The sequence below is a fragment of the Vicugna pacos genome, unplaced genomic scaffold (genome assembly GCF_048564905.1).
Source record: "Vicugna pacos unplaced genomic scaffold, VicPac4 scaffold_195, whole genome shotgun sequence".
Lineage (NCBI taxonomy): Eukaryota > Metazoa > Chordata > Mammalia > Artiodactyla > Camelidae > Vicugna > Vicugna pacos.
The window spans coordinates 93452-100921 of record NW_027328874.1 but is presented as its reverse complement, the minus strand read 5'-3'; the positions used below and the strand labels follow the sequence as shown (position 1 = coordinate 100921).

General features: G+C 45.6%; 1 long non-coding RNA gene across 2 annotated transcripts; it reads right to left on the bottom strand.

The window, feature by feature from the left end:
- Window positions 1–866: 866 nt before the first annotated feature.
- LOC140695292 (uncharacterized) lies at window positions 867–2825 on the bottom strand. 2 transcript variants are annotated; one of them, XR_012070985.1, is made up of 4 exons: window positions 2668–2825; window positions 1501–1613; window positions 1202–1292; window positions 867–1071 (listed from the first exon to the last, which is right to left on the bottom strand). It is a non-coding gene; the product is annotated as an uncharacterized lncRNA (long non-coding RNA). The 2 variants fall into 2 exon arrangements; XR_012070984.1 differs by lacking the exon at window positions 2668–2825 and having other exon boundaries at window positions 1501–1741.
- Between the last annotated feature and the right edge of the window lie 4645 nt (window positions 2826–7470).

The window sequence follows — 7470 nt, the reverse complement described above, 5'->3', positions numbered from 1 at the left end:
AAGAAAATACTCAAGGTGAGGTCAAGGGTCATTCAGAACGCATCGACCCAGTATCGTGGCTTGCATGTACTCAGCACACTTGTATTCGGAAATCAGAAGCGTGCATTCATATTCGTAAATTTTGATTCATAAGAGCATATCGTGACCTAACACTAATGCCGATTTGGAATCAAATGGATTCCTAGTCCGTGATGTAGACTTGTATGTCTTCCAACAGGATGAAGGAATGCCATATTCTAGGCTACGTAGAGAAGAAATGTAAGAAGCCTATAACAAAGGCAAGTAGCTCTGCCAAAGTGTACTAAGTGCAAAAGAGACCGACAGCAAAGTGCACATTGGGGTTGGTTTCATTTCTTGGAATTTCAGCCCCCATGAATCCAATGGATCCATGTCCTGAGAGTGTGGGTGTTTCAGCAGAAATCAGGCGACGCATATGTATTCCGGGTGTACGGATATTATAGGAACATAAGTCTCCTTTAGTGGGTCCCTGTGTACTGTGAACTGTTAGAAAGTTTAAAGACGTGTGAAACCATCAACTGAAAAGGGACACACTTCCCTCCATTGGTACAGTGCATAGAGCTCTGAACAAAAGGAAAGAGGGAAGAAGAAAGGCCCATGGGACGCTAGTGGGTAGAATCACATTTACCTTAGGAACCTCTCGTCGGATGCAGCCCCTCCCCCAACACTGACAAGATGCAGCAGCCATTGGGGATGGCAGTTAGCGGTTGGATTCCAGGTGGAATGTTGGTGTGTACCGCGAGGCTTGTTGTGGCTGTTGGATCCTAGGTAACCGGGCAGAGTTCTGTGGGTGGATCAGTGTGATGGAGGGGCTGCCGCCCTCTGTGGAGCTTGGCTTAGGTCTTTGGTCCGGGAAGCTGTGTAAGTTCGAGATACTGCTGCTGCCCAAAGACCTGAGGTCACAGGTCAGTTTCCAGAACCTGAAAGGGCAGACAGTGGAAGATCTGCCTGTCATCAGCTTACTGGTCAGGCTCCGAGGTACTTTCAGACTTGCCCAGTCCTGGTGAAGTCGACTTTAGGGGAGACACGAAGAGAAGCTGGCCGGTAAGCTGGCTGCACGGATTGAGGAGAGATGCGAACACATGGATGAGAGATGTTCTGCTACAATGGAGAATACTGGCGTGGAGACAGCTGTAGAGGATACCAGGCTCAAAAGACATTCATGAGACATATTGAAACTCACTGATACAGGCAGAAACATACGGAGTGCCAACGTGGACTTGAGGAAGTTCCTCAATTCTCTTCTCCAATAACGGGTCCAAGGTCCCTGACGTCTGAAGGAGAAGAAATGGCAGAGATGATCAAAACGCTCCTGTTCTTGGAAGAGGTCGTGAGAATCCACACGTCCCAAGGGGCATTCCCAAGCCATTCAGACCAAAATTCAACAAGCCCAGGTAAGCCTTTTCCCAGGTTTGGGCCTAGCTAGTGAGCACTTGCCCTTGCCTCCCCTCCACTCAGGCATCCATTTTGAAGGATCAGTACCTGAGCTGCAATGAAGCCATTACGAGAAGAGCAAGCCCCTCCTAGAATCAGAGTTCCTCCAGCTTCACTCTCTGTGAACAACAGTGAACACCTTCAAGGTCAAATAGTCTCGGCTGAAATAGATAAAATTGAATACTTAGCTCACACCTAGAAACGATGTCCTTCCGCTAGATTCAGCAAATGTTGTGTTTATGTCTTCCCTGGGGTGAAGGGAGTGTGGTAAGTGAGGGGAATCTTTGACTGAACATGAATCTGTATTAGGCTTCAGTTTTTCAAGACAGTGAAGGTAAATAGTACAAGTCAGAAAGTGAACTGAACTGTAAAAGTCGCCAATGACATTAAAGACACAGCTTATGTGGATGGTCTTTCACTTGAGTCAAGCCCCCGGGGGCACTATATCATGGGGGTGCAGACTTGGATGCGTTAAATGGCTTTAAACTACAGGATCGGATGATTAAGCGTTCTCAACACTGATAGAAAAACACCTGGTTCTCAATAGACTAGCATAACTGCAGCAGGATTCTCCTAGCTAGAATGCCTCTAGGTGCTTTTGGATTCAAACCTAAATGTATATATTTGGTTTGTTTCCTCTTGTATTTTCCTAGAGAGGGATGTTACCCCTTGAAATGCCAACATTGGCCAGTAGGTGTCATTGGGATACAGGGCACCACATGCACAAGTGTATCCAAGGTTGGGGGTTATTCCATGTTTCCAAAAGTTATTTCATGGTTCCTGTTGGTTTCGGAGGCTTCAACCTTAAAGAGCTGACATGACCCCTTGAACAGTTTGGACTGCTAGTTTGCATTCTATCTGTCTAGCTTTTCCGTAGAGCTGACAAAATGTTACCAAAATTGACAAGTCTGGCTTCTAGGTCGATTTAGTGTGTTTCAAAAAATAACTCCATTTTCGTATAACTCCCAAAACATGTAAATGAGTTCTGTTAAACTTCTTAAAGACTGCAAATGGGATATCAACACAATGTCAAAATAGTTGTCTTCGGACAATCCCTCCCACCACGGCTGTATAGAAACAAAGAGCTAAGCAAATATCACATTTCTGTGAAATGTATCTGGATAGTGTTGATTCATCGATGCCCAGTTGGCAGAGAAGAAGTGCAACCTGCACTCACTCGCTCCCATGTACAGAGCAATGGAAACATCCACTCACCCAGCCCTTAGCATAGGACACTGGCCGAAGAGAGGTCTGTTACTCCCAAAGACAGGATGAGGCCTCAGGACACCTGGAAGCAGGAGAATGCAAAGCAGGGAATGGAAACCAGTGCAGGTTCGGACCCCTGGTGATGGAGCAACAAGGGTGAAACTCTGTTTAACTTGGACGCACACTCTCAAGCGGACAGGAGACATGGGTTTGAAGGTGATGTGCTGAGATTTACAAGAGTGCACAGCAGATGCTTGGCTGAGAGAACTCAAAGAAACCAGCGCAAAATATCCCCACAGTTAATTCTGAGACCAAGATCCCAGCTGCCAAATTTGAGGTAGCAGAGGCAATGGTCAGTGAGGCATAGAGCTACGGATGATGGCACACGCTGAGTCTCAGGGATCTGGAGTGCGTTGTGGGATGTGGTGGGTCGAATCAAGAGAGCAAACCGAACTGTGTACCAATAATAAATCAACCACACTGGTCGCGCGGTTGCGATTACCGATATGTCCCATGGCCACACCCAGTACATCTGCAGGACCAGGGACCAATTGGGCATTTTGCCAATAGAGCACGTGTGGGGCTGAATCAGAGATATCGTGCATCTGGTCTGAGGGATCCAGGGGGCCTTGAATTTGAAATCAGAATGAAAAGCCTTAGGATATGCTACATTCATAACCTGGGCTGGGATTATGGTTTGGTTTGAGTCACAGGATGCGCAACAACTCTGTGGTTGCCTTCGTGCACCCGTGCGACAAGGATGAGAGGACAAGGGAGAGTGGTCCAAGTCCACAGCGTGAGAAGAGGAAGCATTCCCTTCAGCACTATCTCCCAAAAGCGGATGCTACATTTTGGATGGCACCGGCACGGTACGGCACCTAGGACAACAAGGAAGGTCTGCGGGATCATTCCAGCAGGCCCTGATATGTGACATCCATAGATATGCTTCCACAGGTGTTTCTGTAGACAGAGAAGCTCTGGAAAGAACTCATTTCATTGGGACATTCCCGTGGCAATAAAAAGCAGAAGAGCACTCTCAGTTTGCTGTTTTGGAAACACTCCAAAATGACATAGAGAAGAATGCAGAGCTGAGAACTTTTAGAAGCTTCATTTCCACAAGAGGAAGTGTCCTGTGCACTTTCAGAAGTGTGAGATAAGTATAATCAAAATGAAGTTATGCTAATCGAAGTAGAATGGGTTGTTCATCACAACTAATGCAACACCAGCAATTGGAGATATACCAAACAACACACACAGGTACAGGTTATGGCATCAATGCCTAGGAGAAATTGTCCTCACAGAAATCCCATGGAATTGCGTAGAGACAAGAGTCTAAATTTTTCAATTAACAAAGCCCTAGAAGTCTACATTAGATACCTGATATTACCTGACCAGTAGAGATGAAGAAGAACAGTAAAAGAAACAGGAAGTACCATTTTCAGTTCCAAAGATATTGAAGGCGCAAAAGATAAGCTTTCAAACAACTAGTCTGCAAAACGCTATCCAGAACAAGTGTTGAAAATGAAGGTCAGGAAAACACTGAAGAACACCAGTGTCTCAGAATCACAAAAGGCAGAATACCAGAAAAGGGGAAGAGAAAGTCTCAACACGAGCCAAAAATATCAGGAAACTCAATGGTTGTGATAATATCAGGGCTAAAATTCAGTCCTTAGCAGACTAGATAATGCAGAGGGACGCGTGAATGACTGTGAAGACAGGGGAAGAGAAAAACCTCGGTCAGAAGCAGACATAGGAAAGCAAGTGCAAACAAATGAAAACATTGCAGTTGAACCCTGGGTTAAGACAGGGCATGAAAGAATAGAAATCATGAGTCCCAGATGGAAAAGCAAGAGATAAAGTAACAAAAAGTGTCTGAAAATTTATCTGTAGAAAAATCAGACTGAAACTTGCTGAAAGCCAAGAAAGAATCATCTATGCGAATTCAGGAATTACACAGCATCCGAAGGAGGTGGAATCCCAATAGACCTACCAGCAGCTGTATGATTCAAATCAACAAAGTTCACGAATATCCGAGTGATTTAAAATGCACCTGGAGGAAACAACATAGTCACAAGGAAACCTCCAGAGGGGTTTCAGCTGATATCTCGGCAGCAATATTGCAGGACAGGGAGGAGGGCCAGGACACAGACCATATCCTGAATGGCCAAATGCTGCCACCTAGGGTAGCCTATGCCACATGAACACCATTTCAAATAACGGCAGAGCTAGAGAATTCTACAGACCGGCAAATCTTAAAAGAATTCAGCAGTTCAAAAGTTTTTCTAAAAGAAAGGTTGAGAAAACTCCCCTGAATAGAAAAGCAGCAAGATGGAATGGAAAGAAGAAACCATTATTGGAAATGCAAGAAGAGCATGTGTGGCAGAGAAGAAAGAAGAAGAACTTAAGGAGGACATCAAAACCCTAAAGATGGGAGAGGGAAGCAGGAAATCATAGGTGATTGGAAGCACTCTCTTAAGTGAATCAGCTTATTTGACTCTGTTTGAAGCGAAAGGAGAGATGCATGGCCTGACGTGTTTGCAAAACAAGCGAGAAGAAGACCAACAAAGAATCAAACCAACAAACAAGCACCAAAATGGTATGGTTGGCTGACATATACAAAGGGAACCATGATTATTCAAAAGAAAATACTCAAGGTGAGGTCAAGGGTCATTCAGAACGCATCGACCCAGTATCGTGGCTTGCATGTACTCAGCACACTTGTATTCGGAAATCAGAAGCGTGCATTCATATTCGTAAATTTTGATTCATAAGAGCATATCGTGACCTAACACTAATGCCGATTTGGAATCAAATGGATTCCTAGTCCGTGATGTAGACTTGTATGTCTTCCAACAGGATGAAGGAATGCCATATTCTAGGCTACGTAGAGAAGAAATGTAAGAAGCCTATAACAAAGGCAAGTAGCTCTGCCAAAGTGTACTAAGTGCAAAAGAGACCGACAGCAAAGTGCACATTGGGGTTGGTTTCATTTCTTGGAATTTCAGCCCCCATGAATCCAATGGATCCATGTCCTGAGAGTGTGGGTGTTTCAGCAGAAATCAGGCGACGCATATGTATTCCGGGTGTACGGATATTATAGGAACATAAGTCTCCTTTAGTGGGTCCCTGTGTACTGTGAACTGTTAGAAAGTTTAAAGACGTGTGAAACCATCAACTGAAAAGGGACACACTTCCCTCCATTGGTACGGTGGATAGAGCTCTGAACAAAAGGAAAGAGGGAAGAAGAAAGGCCCATGGGACGCTAGTGGGTAGAATCACATTTACCTTAGGAACCTCTCGTCGGATGCAGCCCCTCCCCCAACACTGACAAGATGCAGCAGCCATTGGGGATGGCAGTTAGCGGTTGGATTCCAGGTGGAATGTTGGTGTGTACCGCGAGGCTTGTTGTGGCTGTTGGATCCTAGGTAACCGGGCAGAGTTCTGTGGGTGGATCAGTGTGATGGAGGGGCTGCCGCCCTCTGTGGAGCTTGGCTTAGGTCTTTGGTCCGGGAAGCTGTGTAAGTTCGAGATACTGCTGCTGCCCAAAGACCTGAGGTCACAGGTCAGTTTCCAGAACCTGAAAGGGCAGACAGTGGAAGATCTGCCTGTCATCAGCTTACTGGTCAGGCTCCGAGGTACTTTCAGACTTGCCCAGTCCTGGTGAAGTCGACTTTAGGGGAGACACGAAGAGAAGCTGGCCGGTAAGCTGGCTGCACGGATTGAGGAGAGATGCGAACACATGGATGAGAGATGTTCTGCTACAATGGAGAATACTGGCGTGGAGACAGCTGTAGAGGATACCAGGCTCAAAAGACATTCATGAGACATATTGAAACTCACTGATACAGGCACAAACATACGGAGTGCCAACGTGGACTTGAGGAAGTTCCTCAATTCTCTTCTCCAATAACGGGTCCAAGGTCCCTGACGTCTGAAGGAGAAGAAATGGCAGAGATGATCAAAACGCTCCTGTTCTTGGAAGAGGTCGTGAGAATCCACACGTCCCAAGGGGCATTCCCAAGCCATTCAGACCAAAATTCAACAAGCCCAGGTAAGCCTTTTCCCAGGTTTGGGCCTAGCTAGTGAGCACTTGCCCTTGCCTCCCCTCCACTCAGGCATCCATTTTGAAGGATCAGTACCTGAGCTGCAATGAAGCCATTACGAGAAGAGCAAGCCCCTCCTAGAATCAGAGTTCCTCCAGCTTCACTCTCTGTGAACAACAGTGAACACCTTAAAGGTCAAATAGTCTCGGCTGAAATAGATAAAATTGAATACTTAGCTCACACCTAGAAACGATGTCCTTCCGCTAGATTCAGCAAATGTTGTGTTTATGTCTTCCCTGGGGTGAAGGGAGTGTGGTAAGTGAGGGGAATCTTTGACTGAACATGAATCTGTATTAGGCTTCAGTTTTTCAAGACAGTGAAGGTAAATAGTACAAGTCAGAAAGTGAACTGAACTGTAAAAGTCGCCAATGACATTAAAGACACAGCTTATGTGGATCGTCTATCACTTGAGTCAAGCCCCCGGGGGCACTATATCATGGGGGTGCAGACTTGGTTGCGTTAAATGGCTTTAAACTACAGGATCGGATGATTAAGCGTTCTCAACACTGATAGAAAAACACCTGGTTCTCAATAGACTAGCATAACTGCAGCAGGATTCTCCTAGCTAGAATGCCTCTAGGTGCTTTTGGATTCAAACCTAAATGTATATATTTGGTTTGTTTCCTCTTGTATTTTCCTAGAGAGGGATGTTACCCCTTGAAATGCCAACATTGGCCAGTAGGTGTCATTGGGATACAGGGCACCACAT